At 42.3% G+C, this 22,836-nt stretch overlaps 1 pseudogene; it reads right to left on the minus strand.

Annotated features, from left to right (window-relative positions):
* The window catches only part of LOC121840686, a 91,992-nt pseudogene that overhangs the window by 51,206 nt on the left and 17,950 nt on the right, over window positions 1-22,836 (minus strand).

The raw sequence follows: 22,836 nt of genomic DNA on the forward strand, positions 1-22,836 counted from the left end.
TAGTACAACCATATGGCCTGGATTGCAGTTAGTTGAGATTGCATTAAAGTACATGTTGCAAGTGATCAATGAAGTAAAGCCTTACATCAGGCTATTGACTGTCTTACAAAAGTAATAGAGAATTCTGTTTGGTTGACAACGCAACCAAATATCAACATTTAAAGGAGAAGTGCTGCTTGGATAGTTCCATCTGAGCCACTGGCTTAATCCTGTTCTTTAACTTTTATTTTTGGTTGAGATGGAGACGTGAATCCAACATATAATTTGTTAACTTGTCGACAAGGTAATAGGCTATTTACCATATTGCAAAAGTGTTATTGAATTGTGTTTGATTGTCAACGCAAACAAATATCAACTGTTGAAGGAGATCTTCTGCTTGGTTAGCTCCATCTGTGCCACTGAGTCTGGCTTTAATTCCAGTTTGTCTACAAAGGAACAATTGATCTGTTGGTGTCACATCTCCATTTCAACGCAAAATGTATGTTCAGGAATAGTGATAAATCAAATCAAATTTTAAATGCACTTTAAATACTGTTTGATTTGATTTAATCCTATTCTTTAACTTGTATTTTTGGTTGAGATGGAGATGTGACACCAACATATTTATGATGAACTTGTAGATTCTATTTGAAATTAACCAGAGCTTGAAACCCTAGGCCTTTATGTATTGCCTATTTTTAGCTGAATCCTGGGCTGAATTTATAGAATAGCTGTTGATGACTTCCCAAATGTTATATAGGCCTAAATAGCATCATTGATGCTATATGATTGATATGTATGATAAGTACGGTTACATTCCATTTGCTCTGTTAAACCTACCCTTTGGAATGACTTCGATAGCAAGTGAATCTTTTAAAACCGATTAAGGATCGGACCCTTTTTTTCAATTTTCGCCTAAAATGACATGCCCAAATCTAACTGCCTTTAGCTCAGGACCTGAAGCAAGGATAATGCATATTCCTGATGCCATTTGAAAGGAAACATGTGAAATTGATGTTGGAGAATATAACACATTAGATCTGGTAAAAGATAATGCAATGTACTTTTTTGTACCGTCATCTTTGAAATGCAAGAGAAAGGCCATAATGTATTATTCCAGCCCAGGCACAATTAAGTTTTTGGTCACTAGATGGCAGCAGTGTATGTGCAAAGTTTTAGACTGATCCAATGAACCATTGTATTTCTGTTCAAAATGTTGTATCAAGACTGCCCAAATGTGCCCTAATTGGTTTATAAATAACTTTTCAAGTTCATAACTGTGCACTCTCCTCAAACAATAGCATGGTATTCATTCACTGTAATAGCTACTGTAAATTGGACAGTGCAGTTAGATGAACAATAATTGAAGCTTTCTGCCAATAGCAGATATGTCTACATCCTGGGAAATGTTCTTGTTACTTAAAACCTCATGCTAATCGCATTAGCATACGTTAGCTCAACCGTCCTGAGGGGGACCCACCAATCTTGTAGAGGTTAGGTGGAGATTTTTTTTTAACACTACAGCATACAATGACATTCTAGACGATTCTGTGCTTCGAACTTTGTGCCAACAGATTGGGGAAGGCCCTTTCCTGTTTCAGCAAGACAATGCCCCCGTGCACAAAGCGAGGTCCATACAGAAATGGTTTGTTGAGGTTGGTGTGGAAGAACTTGACTGGCCTCTACAGAGCCCTGAAAGGCCGACTGCGAGCCAGGCCTAATCGCCTGACCTCACTAATGCTCTTTTGACTGAATGGAAGCAAGTCCCCACATCAAAGTTCCAACATCTAGTGGAAAGCCTTCCCAGAGTAGTGGAGGCTGTTATAGCAGCAAAGGGGGACCAACTCCATATTAATGCCCATGATTTTGGAATGAGATGTTTGACGAGTAGGTGTCCACATGCTTTTGGTCATGTAGTGTACAAATTCAACATAGATTGTCTGTATTGAAAATTGGTTACAATGATGACATAATCCTGTGTTTGAAATTTTGAGGGAAACAAGTTGAGGGAAATTTTACCCACAAAACAACGTAGTTGATTACTTTTTTCAAATCCAATGTAATTTCCTCGTAGATTCCAAATCACAATACGTTGACAAATTACATTTAAAAAACATTGCGAGAAATAGAGAGGGGGACTGACAGAACAAGAAGAAGAGTAAGCAAGATACATAAAAGGGGAGGAAAGAACCATAAAGAGAGTAAGGGGGAGGATGACATGTAGAGTGAATGATAGCTAGTTGTTCTTTCCTACTGTACCCAATCTGGCGGCTGTCAACAGGTCAAAGGTCAAATCAGTGGTAATGACTCGTGTGAAGAGCGATTATCCCCCGTGCAGGCCCCTCACTGGCACACTGCCATTAGTCTCACATACGAGTGCACACACAGACACTCACACACACGCACAAACGGATGCACACACACACACAGGATACCAACTGAGCGTATTGTGCTCTTTGTGTGGGGAACAGTGAATAAAGTAGAGAGAACAAGAAATGGAGTAAAAGAGAAAGTGAAAGGTGAGAGTGCACCACTTCTCCTCTTCTCACATCATTTCATTTCTGTCAATTGCAGAGCAGACAGTATTTTATTTACCCCCCAATCATAGGAAGATACTGACATTGACACTTCTGATGTAAACACACACACACACACACAGACCCACCCACCCACACAATCCTTGGATGGCAAACCAGCTTGTGTTTAGGTTCACTATGTTTTATGGTCTGGTTAATTGCTTTCTAAAATAACTGCTCAACATGACTATATGACTATAGTTACTATAACAAGGCCATGTCCACAGAGACAACACACAGAGGACAGCTACTATTACATCAAGACAAACAGTGTGTGTGTGTGTGTGTGTGTGTGTGTGTGTGTGTGTGTGTGTGTGTGTGTGTGTGTGTGTGTGTGTGTGTGTGTGTGTGTGTGTGTGTGTGTGTGTGTGTGAATTTCCATATATACTGTATGGGCAGCATGGTGATCAGTAGTTTCAGTAGTCCTACATCTTATGTAACCACATACTGCGTGTCTCAGGGAGGGTGGGATATGAAAAAACACGTGAAATAGGACAAATATAAGCACCCACCAAATTATTATAATAATTATTATATTGATGATTATTATAATGATAATTATTATTAGTAAAGGGACTGCTAGTCCAGTATATCATAGTAGACTGTTCTAAAGACTATGTGCAGTAATTCCCAACCCATCTATACGGGTATATCATCATGGTGGACAGTGTGTGTGTGTTTGTGTGTGTGCCTCTGTATCTTTGTGTGTGTACGTGTCTATACAGTAAGCATGAGTGTGTGCTGATGTAACGTAAACATTAGTGTCGTCTTCTGCATGCTGAGTCACAGGGCAGACAGGACACCATGCAGACCTTTCTGATCGTTAGAATATTGATCGACCCGAGGCAATTTCCTGTCAGGTGACCTTTCCATGACACTCCGGGTTTCTTAATGTTTACCGCTGTCTGATGTGAAGCAGTGAAATCAGAGGTCACAATCAAGCCACAATATGAAGTGTGTGTGTCAGTCAATCACTATTGTCTACTGACTTTCTCTGACACTTCCTCGGGATTTCTTAAAGGGGGACTGCAACATTTACAGCTGTCTGGAGTCAAGAAACTGAGTCAGGGAAAGGGAGGGAGGAAGGAGGGTGTAGAAAAACTAAGTCAGAGAAAGGGAGGGAGGGAAGCTGAGTGAAGGAAAAGGGAGGCCAGGCGGGAGGGAGAAGAAAGTCAAAAAACCTTCCCATCTAGACCAATTTAGTGAGAAACATTGTATAGTTCTTTGAGGACCTACGCCTGCTCACAGCAGGGTGTTCTTTCACATCTACTGATAAAAGGGAAGGAAGACAATGACTGTGTCCCAAATTGCAACCTATTCCCTATACAGTGCACTACTTTTGACCACGACCCATAGGATCTGGTCAAAAGTAGTGCACTATGTAGAGAATAGGATGGTATTTGGTATGAACACATGTTGTCCCCTTTACACTATAAAACGAGGATGCCGACAGACAGAGAAACGTTTGGCCCTGGTAGAAAGCTACAGTCAGACCTGGGTTCAAATACTATTTAAAATCAGGTAAAATACTTTGATTGTTTGCCTGCCTGGAGTGCCAGATGGACAGGGTTTAAAGTATTGGGACTATTCAATCAAGCACAGATGAAGCATTTGAAATTATTTCAAATAGTATTTGAACACAGGTCTGGTAGCTACATCATCTAGGAGGATGTCTGTCTATCTAGCTATTTCTCTGTCTGTTTGTCTGTCTAGCTACAGTAGCTAGCATGGCGACAAGACATGACAACTCTGGCCTGTAGGTCTGTCTGTCTGTCTATTTAAGATGACGGGGTCTGGAGCTGTCAGAGAGAGAGAGTAGCCTTCCAGGGGAGTTCTAGTTAGGAAACACATCAGTGAGTCTGACTACAACACATCTGGAGCCCAGGCTGTCAAACCAAAATATACTGACTGAGCTAGCCACGACGGCAGCTAGCAAAATGCTACCGCTAGCACACTTTAACAGCAATAGGATAGTCCACAACAGGGATATTAGGTCCATGTCACAGCTCTTTAAGCTCATACAATGAGCTAGCGACAATGCTAACAAAATGTTAATGCAAATGTTTCTCCACAGATGTAGAAAGGCCTATAGATTTTTTCTCGAAGAGGAAAGGACTATCATGACCTTTTATAAAGGTGATATGCCTCTTTAAGACACTATTTTTGTTATGTTATTGTTATGCTTTTGAAACAATGGGTGGGCAACTGCACTCTATTATCGTCTGTAATTCAAAATGATGTCAGTCACAGGCGCGTAGGTGCAAAACAAACAGAATAATGAAAAGGCTGTTATGCCTTGTGGTCATACTGTAGGCCTGAGGCAGTCGGTTACCCCGTTTGAACTCTCCTATCATGATTTATGACAAAGTTATGTAGGCTATTCTTGAGGTGTCAAAGCATGCCTTCAAGGCAGCCAGAGTGACACAGCAGAATCAGAAGCTAATTGAGGCACTGAAATATCTTTACTGTAATATCTATTGACTGAACTGAGGTAAATGTTTTTGCCCCCTTTTCCCCCCTATTCCGTCCTATTATTATTGATGACAAGGTTAGACTTTTTAGGTGTAAAAAATAAAATGTGTCTTCGAGGTAGAGTGACACAGCAATCATCAGAAGCTTGGAGGGACAGTGCTGTCTTGTGTACTGTGTCTTGACTGAAAGCTACATTGGGCTGAGACTGGGAGGTGGTGCATTGAATCAGCTATAGCTTTTGTTAACAGACCCTTATGCAGGCAGGGGGTTGCATCCCAAATGGCACCCTATTCCCTATAGTGCACCACTTTTGACTAGGGCCCATACGGGAATAGGGTGGCATTTGAGACCCACACAGGGACACAGGGTAAATGACCTGGAACTATTACCTCGTTAAAATATAATTGTCTACGTTCCAAATGTCACCCTATTCCCTATGTAATTGTACTATTTTTGGCCAGGGCCCATAGGGAATAGGGTGCTGTTTGGGACACAGAGGCAGACAGTGTCATACACACCGAGTCTGAAGGACATTTAATATCATTATTGATGATGCGTATGGTTAAGTGGTTGTCAAATCCTCCACTACGGAGAACCATGTTCTTTGAATAATACATTTATGTAAAATTCTGTACTGCTGGATATTAACACTAATACTTTTCTTATTATGACAATGATTGAATTATAATGTTTAGCCTTGGAACATGGACTCCTTTCCATCAACAAGCCACATATGCTACAGTCAGTTGTTTAATGAACAAAAATAGGACAGCACTCTGGAGAATAAACTTAAATGAACATATTTTATTGCCGCGTGCATACGAGGCAACAGCAATCAATATCACCACAATTCGACAAGTATTCAGCACCTGATCTAAGTTTATATAAGGTGGAGTGGAGCACGTTGTTGATCTTTACAGTCAGTTGTTTACCATGTCAATGTTGTGAAATACAGATGGATACGAAGATTATTACTCAGCTATCATGATGAGAGACCAAGTAATTACCAGTACACTGAGTCACTAAAGGTTTTGGGGGGATCTAGTGTGTGCACCTGCTATCCAAAAACATCTAAAGTGATGTACTCCCTGTGCTCTGTTTTGACTACTGCCCACCTGCTAGTACAGAGGTAGGATATTAATTTGAGCCGGTTGCTACAGCAGGAAAATAATCCTGCAGCAACAGGAAAGGTGAATTATTACGTGGATTATAATTAATGGTTGATACATTTTTCGTGAGGGGGAATCAAGTCTGTTAAACAAGTTTAACATTTCCTGCATTGCAGGAAAGTTCTCCAGCAACAGGGTGATCAAATTAAGATCCTACATCTGTAGCAGTCAGATTCCAATAGCGCACAGAGAGAACTACACCAATCTGCTTTCACGTTAGCTAGTCTGCCACTGTGCGTAGCTTAACACAGAGGAGAGAAGGCTCAGTGCATAGCCACAACATCAATAGCATTGATTGACTGGGGGCGTAGGGTTAACAACATGGTGGCACACAACTGACATGACTGCAATGTAAATCTGGACTTCAACCACGTTGCAATGTAAATCTGTAGAACACACACCTGATGAGGGGTTACATTCAAACACACTCTTTCTCTTGTTCCCTCATTCCTCTATACTAGCTTTCAGATGGCGTTCTATGAGGAAGACAGAAAAGAGAGAGAGAAAGAGAGACCGAGAGAGAAAGAGAGAGAGAATTCATTTTGCGTGTAGCTACATTTTGAGTATAGCTAAAAGAAAAGCAAAAAGAGTCAAAAAACTAAACTAAACTAAAGATGAAAGAAAATAGAGAGTCTCTTTAGAGTGCTGAGTTAACCCCAGTGGGCTGCTGTTAAATCTAGGCCCAGACTGTACCTCAGGCTCTGCCTTTCATTTTACACCCCACTCCGTCTTCCCCTCTCCTGTTCTACACTCCTCCTCGCGTCGTTCTCTCTATCCTTCCGGGCACGGGCACAAAGCATCTTCCTTCTCTAATTGAGACAGCCTGAGAGAGTCGGCCAAGACCGAGCGGCTTGCAAACACACACACACACACATGCAGGCAGACAGTGACATACACTCACACACAAGCACGCACACACATACTGTACATAAACACTGATATACCCTGATAAGAACATAAGACACACTACCACCCACGTTATGCTACTAGCTACACACACAAACATGCATTGCATGACAAGTAAGTACAACAAATCTCTGACCTACTACATGGAGTGTAATTTAATGAAGATCAAGCCAACATCATAAGATCAGAGAACCAAGTTTCCTCCTGGAGATAGATTCATACAAAGAGATTGCAGAGAAAGAGCTGTAGAAGAAACCTTGAGGCAGGGTGCTGGAGGTATTATCACACACAAACACACACACACACATACACACACAGAGATGCACACACACACACACACACACACACACACACACACACACACACACACACACACACACACACACACACACACACACACACACACACACAGAGAGATGCACACACAAAGAGATGCACATACACACAGAGATGCACACCCACACACACACACACACACACACACACACACACACACACACACAGAGAGAGAGAGAGAGAGATGTACACACACACAGAGATGCACACACATAGATAGAGACACACACACACACACACTGCTGCCATCAGACAAAGGGATTTATACTAATCCTCCTATGAGCAGATGAGATGAAGTCGTAAATAAAACGCTACAGGACAACTGGGATTGTGTACTATGGCAGATAGAGAGAGAGGGAATGATGGGAGAGAGGGAATACAAAATAGTGGTAGAGATGGGGAAGGCGCTCTAACCCAGACACCACAGTATATATAGCACAGCATTGACCCTCCCCTACAGAAGCAAGTAACCCAGACACCACAGTATATATAGCACAGCATTGACCCTCCCCTATAGAAGCATCTAACCCAGACACCAAAGTATATATACCCTCCCCTACAGAAGCCTCTAACCCAGACACCACAGTATATATAGCACAGCATTGAACCTACCCTACAGAAGCCTCTAACCCAGACACCACAGTATATATACCCTCCCCTACAGAAGCCTCTAACCCAGACACCACAGTATATATACCCTCCCCTACAGAAGCATCTAACCCAGACACCACAGTATATATACCCTCCCCTACAGAAGCCTCTAACCCAGCCACCACAGTATATATACCCTCCCCTACAGAAGCCTCTAACCCAGACACCACAGTATATATACCCTCCCCTACAGAAGCATCTAACCCAGACACCACAGTATATATACCCTCCCCTACAGAAGCCTCTAACCCAGACACCACAGTATATATACCCTCCCCTACAGAAGCCTCTAACCCAGACACCACAGTATATATACCCTCCCCTACAGAAGCCTCTAACCCAGACACCACAGTATATATACCCTCCCCTACAGAAGCATCTAACCCAGACACCACAGTATATATACCCTCCCCTACAGAAGCATCTAACCCAGACACCACAGTATATATACCCTCCCCTACAGAAGCCTCTAACCCAGACACCACAGTATATATACCCTCCCCTACAGAAGCCTCTAACCCAGACACCACAGTATATATACCCTCCCCTACAGAAGCCTCTAACCCAGACACCACGGTATTTATAGCACAGCTGTAACATGTCTATCAATCATCTACAACAGTGATTCCCAACCCTGTTCCTCCAGTTCCCCTACAGTACACATTTTTATTGTAAGCCTGGACAATCACACCTGATTCAACTTGTCAACTAATCATCAAACCCTCAATGAGTTGAATGAGGCGTGTCTGTCCAGGGCTATAACTAACCTGGAGGACCAGGGTTGGGAAACACTGACCTACAACATCCCAAATACATGTGCATCACCAACATGCTCACAAACAGAGGTTCATTACATAAAATGGAACAGAGAAAATCATGCACATGTGCGCGCACACTTAGGGTTAAGTGCTCAAGGGCACATCAACAGATTACTCACCTAGTCGACTCGGGATTCGAACCGGCGACCTTTCAGTTACTAGCCCAACGCCCTAAACCGCTAGGCTACCTGCCGCCTTATGCCTCATTATACTTGTGAGGACTTTTTGGGGACCAACAATTGATTCCCATTCAAAATCCTATCTTCCCTAACCTCTAACCCTAAGCTTAACCTTAAACCTAACACCTAATCATAATTCTAACCTTAACCCTAAACCTAACCCCTAAGCCTAAAATAGCCTTTTTAAAAATGAGCACTGGCAAAATGTCCTCCCTTCTCTGAATTTGAGTTGCTTTACTATTCTTGTGAGGACTTCTGGTGCTCACAAGTATAGTAAAACGTACACACACACACACACACACACACACACACACACACACACACACACACACACACACACACACACACACACCAGTGCCAATACGAGACAGAGGGACAACTGTGACACAGCATGAGAGCTGGCCGGAGGTTGACAACCATCAAAACAACAACAACAACAACACCTTTCTTAAACCTCCACCTAATGCTATGACAAGACAGACAGAGGGGGAGATGAAACCAGGTCCACGGTGAGAGAGAGAGAAATAAACAGAGAGAGATTCAGAGAGCTTTGCGGTTAATGTTATCACTACACAGAGAGACAGGGGGTGACACTAGAAAACAACTGAGAGAAGACAGACCGATAAGCAATGAGATAAAAGGAGAGAGAAAGAGGGATGACACCAGGTCTACAGTAGAAGGGAAAAAACAGAGAAGCTCTGCCATTACCTTTTCGTGCGTCGAAACATGTTGCTACAGGATGCGCTGTGAGGCGCTGCTTTGGCAAACCCACAGGAGACTAGCTGAGCCACACAGACAGACAGACAGACACACAAGCAGCTAGGCAGTCAAGAGGCTGAATACACACTCCACAGCACCAGCATGGCAGCCTGACGGGGAGTGTGTGTGTGTCAGAGAGAGGGAAAGAGAGAGGGTGGAGAGGAAATGTCAGCAAAGCTACAGACAGCGAAAGAGAGCGAGAGAGCGATAAGAGAGAACGAGAGAGGGAGAGCGAGGCACAGAGGAGGAGAGAAAAAGAGGGAGGGAACAGACTGCCTTGCTTCCCTCTCGGACAGAGGGAGGATTCCGGGGCTGCTCTCAAGGGCAGGAAGTGTAGAGTGATGGAGAGGGGGGGGTATAGAGAGTAATAACAGCAGGGATGTGTATGAGTGTGAAAGCTATCTGAGGGAGGAGAGCAGAGAGCAGTGGACTGTGGACTAATGTAAATGACAAGACAGAGGAAGAGAGAGAGGGGGAGAGAGAGCAAGAGAGAGGGAGGGAGGGGGATCAGGTGACAGTGTGTGGTGTGTGTGTGTGTGTGTGTGTGTGTGTGTGTGTGTGTGTGTGTGTGTGTGTGTGTGTGTGTGTGTGTGAGAGAGAGATGACAGCAGCACGGGTGGTGCAGCTACCAAAACAGAGACTGGTACTTATTGGAGAGCTTGAAACAGCAATTGCAGTAGGAATCAGATGACAACAGCAATAGGATATGTCATATTGTACCCCACCCCTCTCCTCTCCTACCCCTCTCTTTTATTCCCCTACCTCCCTATCCTCTCATCTCTTGCTCTCTCTCCTTCCTCCCTCCCTCTCTCCAACAAACAACCACCCTGCCATTTCATAAAATCCTTCCTTTTCTCCAACAAATGTATGATGATCTGTGACATCAAACATTTGCACTAGATATTGCAGAAAGGATTTAGAGGGTAACAACACCACACACACTGCCAAGGGAAAACGTCATCATGAGGACACACACACTGCCAAGGGTAAACGTCATCATGAGGACACACACTGCCATGGGAACGTCATCATGAGGACACACACTGCCAAAGGTAAACGTCATCATGAGGACACACACTGCCATGGGAAAACGTCATCATGAGGACACACACTGCCAAGGAAGAATGTCATCATGAGGACACACACTGCCAAGGAAGAATGTCATCATGAGGACACACACTGCCAAGGAAGAATGTCATCATGAGGACACACACTGCCAATGTCATCATGAGGACACACCAAGGGAAAACGTCATCATGAGGACACACACTGCCAAGGAAGAATGTCATCATGAGGACACACACTGCCAAGGAAGAATGTCATCATGAGGACACACACTGTCATCATGAGGACACACACTGCACAGGCTAACGTCATCATGAGGGTCATCATGAGGACACACTGCCAAGGAAGAATGTCATCATGAGGACACACACTGCCAAGGAAGAATGTCATCATGAGGACACACACTGAGGCCAAGGAAGAATGTCATCATGAGGACACACACTGCCAAGGAAGAATGTCATCATGAGGACACACACTGCCAAGGAAGAATGTCATCATGAGGAAGACACAACTGGGAAAACGTCATCATGAGGACACACACTGCCAAGGGAAAACGTCATCATGAGGACACACACTGCCAAGGGAAAACGTCATCATGAGGACACACACTGCCAAGGAAGAATGTCATCATGAGGACACACACTGCCGTCATCATGAGGGAGGAAAACGTCATCACTGAGGCCAAGGAAGAATGTCATCATGAGGACACACACTGCCAAGGAAGAATGTCATCATGAGGACACACACTGCCAAGGAAGAATGTCATCATGAGGACACACACTGCCAAGGAAGAATGTCATCATGAGGACACACACTGCCAAGGAAAAATGTCATCATGAGGACACACAAAATGTCATCATGAGGACACACACTGCCAAGGAAGAATGTCATCATGAGGACACACACTGCCATGGAAGAACGTCATCATGAGGACACACACTGCCATGGAAGAACGTCATCATGAGGACACACACTGCCAAGGGAAAACGTCATCATGAGGACACACACTGCCAAGGGAAAACGTCATCATGAGGACACACACACACAAGGAAAAATGTCATCATGAGGACACACACACACAAGTTCACAGGCACACACATACACACACACACACACTCGACAAAATAATTAAACAAATCCGACAGTCCAATTGCAATACTACACACACACACAAAACACACACAAACACACACAGTCAAGGGAGAACGTCATCATGGAGCGCTGAGATCATGGAGCGCTGGAACAGAGAGCACAAAATGATTCAACAAATCTTATCCACATAGCAAATGAGATGATACTAAATGCTGACCAGGACTGACAGTTGCACAGCAATGCTGATGGGACAAATTCAATAATAGATGTCCCTCTAATGTAGACTAGGGCTGCATCCCAAATGGCACACTATGGGCCCTGGTCAATTAGCGCACTAGGGCTGCATCCCAAACGGCACACTATGGGCCCTGGTCAAGTAGCGCACTATATAGGGAATAGGGTGCCATTTGGGACGCAGCCTAGTAGGGAGTCTGAGCTGAGAGGTAAAGGCTGTGGCTGAAATATACAAGAGGGGGAGGCAGCACTCGTGCATATCAGTGAAGGGAGATTAATACGGTTGCAGAATTCAGGTAACTTTCCAAAAATCCCCAGGTTTTCCAGATATCCCAGAATCAGGAAGGAATAAGCAGGTAATCCGAAACCTCAAACCAGGATTTATGGACACTAATGATGATTAATGTACAAGTATGTGTGTATCTGTACTGCTTTGCTGACATGGTAGTTTGGGGAAACACAGTAAGCAGAGATACAGAGAGACAGAGGGAGGAGTCTGATCTTACAGAGAGAGAGAGAGAAAGAGAGAGAGAGACACTGGGAAAGCGACACAGAAGTTCCTAGCTTCACCCATATTCAGTGTCCTGTTGTGACATCTGCTGCCCTGAGGCAAAGGTCAGAGGTCATGGACAACACCCGCCAGGAAGTGACCTGATATGGTGGGGAGGGTCACCGATCACCATGATGATAAAAAACATATTGTGAGTCACTGGTCCTTAGACAAACTTCAATTTGCTTACCGCCCCAATAGATCCACAGACGATGCAATCGCCATCACTCTGCACACTGCCCTATTCCATCTGGACAAGAGGAATACCTATGTAAGAATGCTGTTTATTTTCTATAGCTCAGCATTCAACACCATAGTACCCTCCAAGCTCATTATTAAGCTCTAGGCTTAGGGTCTGAACCCAGGCCTGTGCAACTGGGTCCTGGACTTCCTGACAAGCAGCCCCCAGGTGGTGAAGGTAGGAAACATAACCTCCACTCCACTGATCCTCAACACTGGGGCCCCAGTTTGTTAGAGAGCATTTGGATGATCCAGAAGAAGATTGGACAAAGAATGCTGAGTTGCATCCAAAGAACACCCTATCTACTGTGAGGCATGGGTGTGGAAACATCATGCTTTGGGGCTGTTTTTCTGCAAAGGGACCAGGACGACTGATCCGTGTAACGGAAAGAATGAATGGGGTCATGTATCGTGGGTCTTTCAGCATGACAATGATCCCAAACACACCGCCCGGGCAACGAAGGAGTGGCTTCGTAAGAAGCATTTCAAGGTCCTGGAGTGGCCTAGCCAGTCTCCAGATCTCAACCCCATAGAAAATCTTTGGAGGGAGTTGAAAGTCCGTGTTGCCCAGCAACAGCCCCAAAACATCACTGCTCTAGGGGAGATCTGCATGGAGGATTGGGCCAAAATACCAGCAACAGTGTGTGAAAACCTTGTGAAGACTTACAGAAAACGTTTGTCATTGCCAACAAAGGGTATATAACAAAGTATTGAGATAAACTTTTGTTATTGACCAAATACTTATTTTCCACCATAATTTGCAAATAAATTCATAAAAAATCCCACAATGTGATTTTCTGGATTTTTTTTCTAATTTTGTCTGTCATAGTTGAAGTGTACCTATGATGCAAATTACAGGCCTCTCTCATCTTTTTAAGTGGGAGAACTTGCACAATTGGTGGCTGACAAAATACTTTTTTGCCCCACTATATATACTGTATTCTATACTATTCTACGGTAACTTAGTCACTCAATAATGTTTACATATCTGGCATTACTCATTTCATATGTATATACTGTATTCTATGCTATTCTACAGTAACTTAGTCACTTAATGTTTACATATCTTGCATTACTCATTTCATGTGTGTACTGTTCTTCTATACTATTCTACTGTATCTTAGTCTGTTCCGCTCTGACATCGCTCATCCATATATATATATATATATATAGTCTTAATTCATTCCTACTTAGATTTGTGTGTATTGGGAAAATGTTGTGTAATTTGTTAGATATTACTTCACTGTTGGAGCTAGAAGCACAAGCACTTCGCTACACCCGCAATAGCATCTGCTAACAACGATCATTTGACCAATAAAATTTGATTTAGGTCCCTTAAACATAGAGTGAATACCACACTGATAGTAACTCACTCACTGGCCACTCTAACCCTTGTCCAAATTGATTACTAGAAAATGTCACACACACACACAGATAAATACCAGACATGTCAATGAGTCTGGAAGATGTCACAAACACAAATACCTCAGCTTTTTGAAACCCTAACACCTACAGACAGCATTCGTGCCCAGAGGCAGAACAGGAAAGACTGCAGACTGCAGAGCACGAAAAATCAAACCAAATGCAAATGAAATGCTTTTTGAAAAACGCCTCTGCAAATGCTCTGTATTCATTCCGTATTCATATCATATTCATTTCACCCATACAATAACAGGTACCTTCTGTGCTACAATGGGATTTTACAGTAAATGTGATGTATTGAGATAAATCTATGTGGCTAACATACACACAGCACAGCAGCTAGCTAGGCCTACATGCCACAGTGGCATAATAGCCAGTAGCCACAGATTCAAATCCAGAGAAAAGGAATTTTAAATCCATCTCTACAGGTATAGAGGAGGGAACTCACTATCTACTCCTACAAAAGGTGAGGATATTTAAAACTAGTGCTGGTGTAACGGTTTTCTTCCGTTGAAGGAGAGGAGGACCAAAATGCAGCGTGGTTAGTGTTCAACATCTTTAATATAGACGATAACACTACAAAATACAAAACAACAAATGTGAAAACCGAAACAGTCCTATCTGGTGCAATGACACAAAGACAGAAGACAACCACCCACAAAGTACCCACAGAATATGACTACCTAAATATGGTTCCCAATCAGAGACAACGATAGACAGCTGCCTCTCATTGAGAACCAATCTAGGCAACCATAGACATACAAACTACCTAGAAAGGAAACAGCCCCATAAACATACAAAAACCCGTAGACCAGACAAAACACATAAATCCCCCATGTCACACCCTGACCTAACCAAAATAATAAAGAAAACAAAGATAACTAAGGCCAGGGCGTGACAGCTGGGCGATATGGCCAAAATATCATATCACTTTTTTTTTTTTGACGGTATGACAATATTTGACAGTATTTATGATTTTAAATGATTACATTTCTAAATGTTCTTTATAAGTAGTGCATGACCTCAACATATACATTCTAAGAGTCTTTCTCCATTCTGATTGTTTTATAATGTTCAATTCAACTTCAACCCAATATTTTTTTGCATTTTCATAAATTTCTGCTTTTCCTGCACTCAATTTGAAATAATTTCCACACTGCCATGTAGGGCTGCACGATATGGGCAAACAATCTAAACCTGATTTTGAACCAAATGTTGCAATAGCGATTTTACTTATGATTTAGTGCAAAACACTTGGTGATATGTTGGAATCATGGAAATAGAATGATTATTCTAATTCTATAGATAGAATACAGTTGAAGTCGGAAGTTTACTTACACCTTAGCCAAATACATTTAAACTCAGTTTTTCACAATTCCTGACATTTAATCCTAGTAAAAATTCCCTGTTTTAGGTCAGTTAGGATCACCACTTTATTTTAAGAATGTGAAATGTCAGAATGATAGTAGAGAGAATGATTTATTTCAGCTTTTATTTCTTTCATCACATTCCCAGTTGGTCAGAAGTTTACATACACTCAATTAGTATTTGGTAGCTTTGCCTTTAAATTGTAGCCATTTGACTAGACGTTCAGGAGTCTTATGGCTTGGGGTAGAAGCTGTTTAGAAGCCTCTTGGACCTAGACTTGGTGCTCCGGTACCGCTAGCCGTGCGGTAGCAGAGAGTCAGTCTATGACTAGGGTGGCTGGAGTCTTTGACAATTTTAGGGCCTTCCACTGACACCGCCTGGTATAGAGGTCCTGGATGGCAGGAAGCTTGGCCATGGGCCGTGTACTGGGCCATTCGCACTACTGTCTGTAGTGCCTTGCGGCCCAACTTGCTAAGAAAAGACAAACTAGCTGTTTGCAGACGTAAGCAACACAAACAAATGTTGTAATTATAGAACGCTATTGGATTTATATGAAGAAGCAAAGTGAAAACAGCATTGTTGTCATCAACATTGTTGCATGTCCTGCATTGACCATGCAGACTGAACGCATGGAGAGAGAGAGAGCAAAGAGAGATAACTCAAGTAGGGAAGTAAACTATAAAAATGGACGTTAAACACGGCATTTCACATTTGACAAACCAAACATTCAAATACCGTTATAGAAGGTAAAGTAAAAACCCAAACCGGGTCCATGTATCAATACCAGTATATCGTAAAATACGGTATACCGCCCAGCCCTCTCTAAAACCTACCTTAGCCTAGTTTAGATACAGTAGTATGGTGCAAAATAAACAGTTTAGTCATTCTGACTCAGCTAATAGATAGAGGACTTTCTATTGAATACAGTACTTAATGACTGTTTAGTAACTGTGTGCAGGTGTACTACTGATATACAAGCCTTTTTCTCCTCACTTCAATTAGTGAAAGAGACACACACTGAGGAAAGGGAAAGCCACAGACAGGGAGAGTGAGAGAGATGAGTCAGAAGAACGATGTAAGTGAGGGAACGCTTCAGCACCATAGAGAGAGCGATTGAGAGAAAGGAGGAAAGCCCGGAGTGAGGGAACACTTCAGCACCATAGAGAGGGAACGATTGAGAGAAAGGAGGAAAGCCCGGAGTGAGGGAACACTTCAGCACCATAGAGGGAGCGATTGAGAGAAAGGAGGAAAGCCTGGAGTGAGGGAACACTTCAGCACCATAGAGAGAGAGCGATTGAGAGAAAGGAGGAAAGCCCGGAGTGAGGGAACACTTCAGCACCATAGAGAGAGAGCGATTGAGAGAAAGGAGGAAAGCCCGGAGTGAGGGAACACTTCAGCACCATGGACAGCAACACACACAAGCTCTCAGAATTTCAAGCTACACGTCACTACGATCCCAAGTGTGTGTGTATGAAAGTGAGTCTGCATCCTTTCAAACCCCCATTTCTCACATGCTGTCAACTTCTAACCCCTCTCTCCAGAAACATGTGAAGTGTGAAGAGACTTCCTATAGTGCTGCTATTTCAGAGCTCAACTGTGCATGAGATTGTCAGTGTGTCGGGTTTACAAGAAAACCCTCCCAAAAAGTTGTGTGGGGTATAAAGCTTCATGGGGCAAAACCGATTTCTGTCCAGTGAACTGACGTTAGAAGACTGTGCATACAGGCACATTCATGTGGAGGCAAATCAAATAAACCCCAAGCCTGGAGTCACCTGAGCGTCAGTTTAGATTTACAACTTAAATAATCCACGGGTAGAGAGGTTCACAGGGGCTAAAATATGTTCCCATTTACAGAGTACTGCTTTTCTCTGTTTCTCCCAAACATAACACATGTACACATACACACCAAGGCACTACCCAATGAACCCAAAACGTAAACTCACCTACTACTTTTTCGGGGCAGAGGCAGATCCTTCTGGAGAACAAGAGAGAGGGACAGAAAAGAGAAGAGGGGACACAAATAAAATATCAGATTAGTGTTATACACTCTTAGAAAAAACGGTTCCAAAAGGGTTCTTCAGCTGTCCCCATAGGAGAACCCTTTTTGGTTCCAGGTAGAACCCTTCAGAACCCTTTGTTTCTTAGTGTATAGTTATATATACTGTACATTGTACAGTATATAGACACAATTAACCCTTTAGTTTAGGGGCCATTGGGGCAATATACTGTTGAAAGAAGGTGCCTAACCCCAACAACCTCTCCATATCTGTAACTTCAAACACTTCATGCTCTAAATCCAGCTTCCCCAACCCTTCACTGATGACATATTACATTATTATTACCACACTCACAGGCTGAGTGGAGCCAGTCATTTCCAAAATGGTCGCCCTGTTTACAACATTGGGGACAGAGAAGCAGGAAACTAACGTGATTACGATCCATTGGGATTGATCCGAGAGAGAAACACTCTCCTAAAGTCTCCATGTTGTGCTCCCTTAACACGATCCCCAGTCCAGGATCATATTACAGTACTGTTTCTATTATAAGGCAATAAAATGACATTTTATGAAGTTATTCTATAGATAAACTGCTGTTCTCCTGAAGCTCCTGTCAGTTTCTATCAGGAACAAGGACAGCATGAGAGTTTATCTCCTCCCACGCAGAACCAATACCGTGTGTGTGTGTGTGTGTGTATATGCATGTGTAGTGTGTGTGACCAGAGCCCTCATCAAAAGTAGTGCAAAATATAGGGAATAGCGTGCCATTTGCAATGCAACCATACCTTGTCCCCAGACTAGTGTCTTGTCCCCAGACTAGTGTGCATTAGGGAGGAAGTGTGGTTGTAGAGACAACAGACAAACTACAGTGTATACAGACCACAGGTGGCTGGTTGCACCTTTATTTGCGAGGACGGGCTCATAGTAATGGCTAAAACAGAATAAATGTAATCGCATCAAACACATCGTTTCCATGTGGTTGATAAAATTCCATGGACTCCATTCCAGCCATTATTATGAGCCGTCCTCCCCTCAGCAGCCTCCTGTGATGACATAGCCCCAGCTAGGGAACATTCTCACTCCCTTCTGAATCTCCAATCCATGTCTCGTCTCTTTGCCCTTGTTGACTTGCCCTCTAACATCTGATAGCATTGGATCAGCATTAGCTATATACAGATGTAGGATCTTAATTTCAGCCAGTTCGCTACAGCAGGAAAATAATCCAGCAGCAACATGAAATGTGAATTATTATGTGGATTATCATTAATGGACATTTTTGTAGGGGTTGTAGGGAAAATCAAGCCTGGAATTTCTAAGTGTAAATTCCAAACTTCATAAGCATTTTTAAAACCTGCAACAGATTGATCAAATTAAGATCCGACATCCGTATGATGCTATAAGCATGATCTCTTATACGTACCTATTCTAAAGCTTTTAAATCCACGAGGGGACAGTCAACAAAGGCATAGACAGGGTGGGGACTGGGGTGTGGGGCTAAAGTATCAGAACACTCTACTTCTCTCAAAGGAAAGTGACATCATTCACCTTCTTCGTTCTCCCTGGGACATGTTACATCATCAAGGCCACAGACAGGAAGTGACCTAAACTGATGTGACTAAAATGGAGCTCTGCGTGGCGCCTTGGAGCAGGACTAATGGATGGGGGGGGAACATTTGTGTGTGTGTGAGTGCATGCATGTGTTTGTATATGTGTGTGTGCATGTGTGTGTGTTACCATAGGCCTTTGAAATCCACCTTGACTACAGTATCAACCTTGAGATCTCTCAGGTCTGTTGAATGGAGAGAATGTATAAAGGAATGGATGAAGAGAATACGAAAGAAAAGCGAAGCTGTAAGAAAAGGAAAAGAAGGACAGCAGCAAACAAAGGAAGGACACACTGACATAATCTAACTTGACGAGGAAGGACAACATGGCAACATATTAAGTAATGGCTAGGAAGGACAACATGGCAACATATTAAGTAATGGCTAGGAAGGACAACATGGCAACATATTAAGTAATGGCTAGGATGGCAACATATTAAGTAATGGCTAGGAAGGACAACATGGCAACATATTAAGTAATGGCTAGGAAGGACAACATGGCAACATATTAAGTAATGGCTAGGAAGGACAACATGGCAACATATTAAGTAATGGCTAGGAAGGACAACATGGCAACATATTAAGTAATGGCTAGGAAGGACAACATGGCAACATATTAAGTAATGGCTAGGATGGACAACATGGCAACATATTAAGTAATGGCTAGGAAGGACAACATGACAACATATTAAGTAATGGCTAGGATGGACACATATTAAGTAACGGCTAGGAAGGACACATATTAAGTAATGGCTAGGAAGGACAACATGGCAACATATTAAGTAATGGCTAGGAAGGACAACATGGCAACATATTAAGTAATGGCTAGGAAGGACAACATGGCAACATATTAAGTAATGGCTAGGAAGGACAACATGGCAACATATTAAGTAATGGCTAGGAAGGACAACATATTAGGAAGGACACATATTAAGTAATGGCTAGGAAGGATAACATGGCAACATATTAAGTAATGGCTAGGAAGGACAACATGGCAAAATATTAAGTAATGGCTAGGAAGGACAACATGGCAACATATTAAGTAATGGCTAGGAAGGACAACATGGCAACATATTAAGTAATGGCTAGGATGGACACATATTAAGTAATGGCTAGGATGGACACATATTAAGTAATGGCTAGGAAGGACAACATGGCAACATATTAAGTAATGGCTAGGAAGGACACATATTAAGTAATGGCTAGGAAGGACAACATGGCAACATATTAAGTAATGGCTAGGAAGGACACATATTAAGTAATGGCTAGGAAGGACAACATGGCAACATATTAAGTAATGGCTAGGAAGGACACATATTAAGTAATGGCTAGGAAGGACACATATTAAGTAATGGCTAGGAAGGACACATATTAAGTAATGGCTAGGAAGGACACATATTAAGTAATGGCTAGGAAGGACAACATATTAAGTAATGGCTAGGAAGGACACATATTAAGTAATGGCTAGGAAGGACACATATTAAGTAATGGCTAGGAAGGACACATATTAAGTAATGGCTAGGAAGGACACATATTAAGTAATGGCTAGGAAGGACACATATTAAGTAATGGCTAGGAAGGACAACATATTAAGTAATGGCTAGGAAGGAACATATTAAGTAATGGCTAGGAAGGACAACATGGCAACATATTAAGTAATGGCTAGGAAGGACAAAGGACACATATTAAGTAATGGCTAGGAAGGACAACATGGCAACATATTAAGTAATGGCTAGGAAGGACAACATGGCAACATATTAAGTAATGGCTAGGATGGACACATATTAAGTAATGGCTAGGAAGGACAACATGGCATCATATTAAGTAATGGCTAGGACAAAGGAACATATTAAGTAATGGCTAGGAAGGACAACATGGCAACATATTAAGTAATGGCTAGGAAGGACACATATTAAGTAATGGCTAGGAAGGACAACATGGCATCATATTAAGTAATGGCTAGGAAGGACAACATGGCAACATATTAAGTAATGGCTAGGAAGGACACATATTAAGTAATGGCTAGGAAGGACACATATTAAGTAATGGCTAGGATGGACACATATTAAGTAATGGCTAGGAAGGACACATATTAAGTAATGGCTAGGAAGGACAACATGGCAACATATTAAGTAATGGCTAGGAAGGACACATATTAAGTAATGGCTAGGATGGAACATATTAAGTAATGGCTAGGAAGGACAACATGGCAACATATTAAGTAATGGCTAGGAAGGACAACATGGCAACATATTAAGTAATGGCTAGGAAGGACAACATGGCAACATATTAAGTAATGGCTAGGAAGGACAACATGGCAACATATTAAGTAATGGCTAGGAAGGACAACACAACATATTAAGTAATGGCTAGGAAGGACACATATTAAGTAATGGCTAGGATGGAACATATTAAGTAATGGCTAGGAAGGACAACATGGCAACATATTAAGTAATGGCTAGGAAGGACAACATGGCAACATATTAAGTAATGGCTAGGAAGGACAACATGGCAACATATTAAGTAATGGCTAGGATGGACAACATGGCAACATATTAAGTAATGGCTAGGATGGACACATATTAAGTAATGGCTAGGATGGACAACATATTAAGTAATGGCTAGGAAGGACAACATGGCAACATATTAAGTAATGGCTAGGAAGGACAACATGGCAACATATTAAGTAATGGCTAGGAAGGACAACATGGCAACATATTAAGTAATGGCTAGGAAGGACAACATGGCAACATATTAAGTAATGGCTAGGAAGGACACATATTAAGTAATGGCTAGGAAGGAACATATTAAGTAATGGCTAGGAAGGCACATATTAAGTAATGGCTAGGAAGGACAACATGGCAACATATTAAGTAATGGCTAGGAAGGACAACATGGCAACATATTAAGTAATGGCTAGGAAGGACAACATGGCTAGGAAGGAACATATTAAGTAATGGCTAGGAAGGACACATATTAAGTAATGGCTAGGAAGGACACATATTAAGTAATGGCTAGGAAGGACACATATTAAGTAATGGCTAGGAAGGATGGCAACATATTAAGTAATGGCTAGGAAGGACACATATTAAGTAATGGCTAGGAAGGACACATATTAAGTAATGGCTAGGAAGGACACATATTAAGTAATGGCTAGGAAGGACACATGGCAACATATTAAGTAATGGCTAGGAAGGATGGCACATATTAAGTAATGGCTAGGAAGGACACATATTAAGTAATGGCTAGGAAGGACAACATGGCAACATATTAAGTAATGGCTAGGAAGGACAACATGGCAACATATTAAGTAATGGCTAGGATGGACACATATTAAGTAATGGCTAGGAAGGACAACATGGCAACATATTAAGTAATGGCTAGGAAGGACAACATGGCACATATTAAGTAATGGCTAG

Source organism: Oncorhynchus tshawytscha, linkage group LG02, assembly GCF_018296145.1.
Source record: "Oncorhynchus tshawytscha isolate Ot180627B linkage group LG02, Otsh_v2.0, whole genome shotgun sequence".
Classification (NCBI taxonomy): Eukaryota; Metazoa; Chordata; class Actinopteri; order Salmoniformes; family Salmonidae; genus Oncorhynchus; species Oncorhynchus tshawytscha.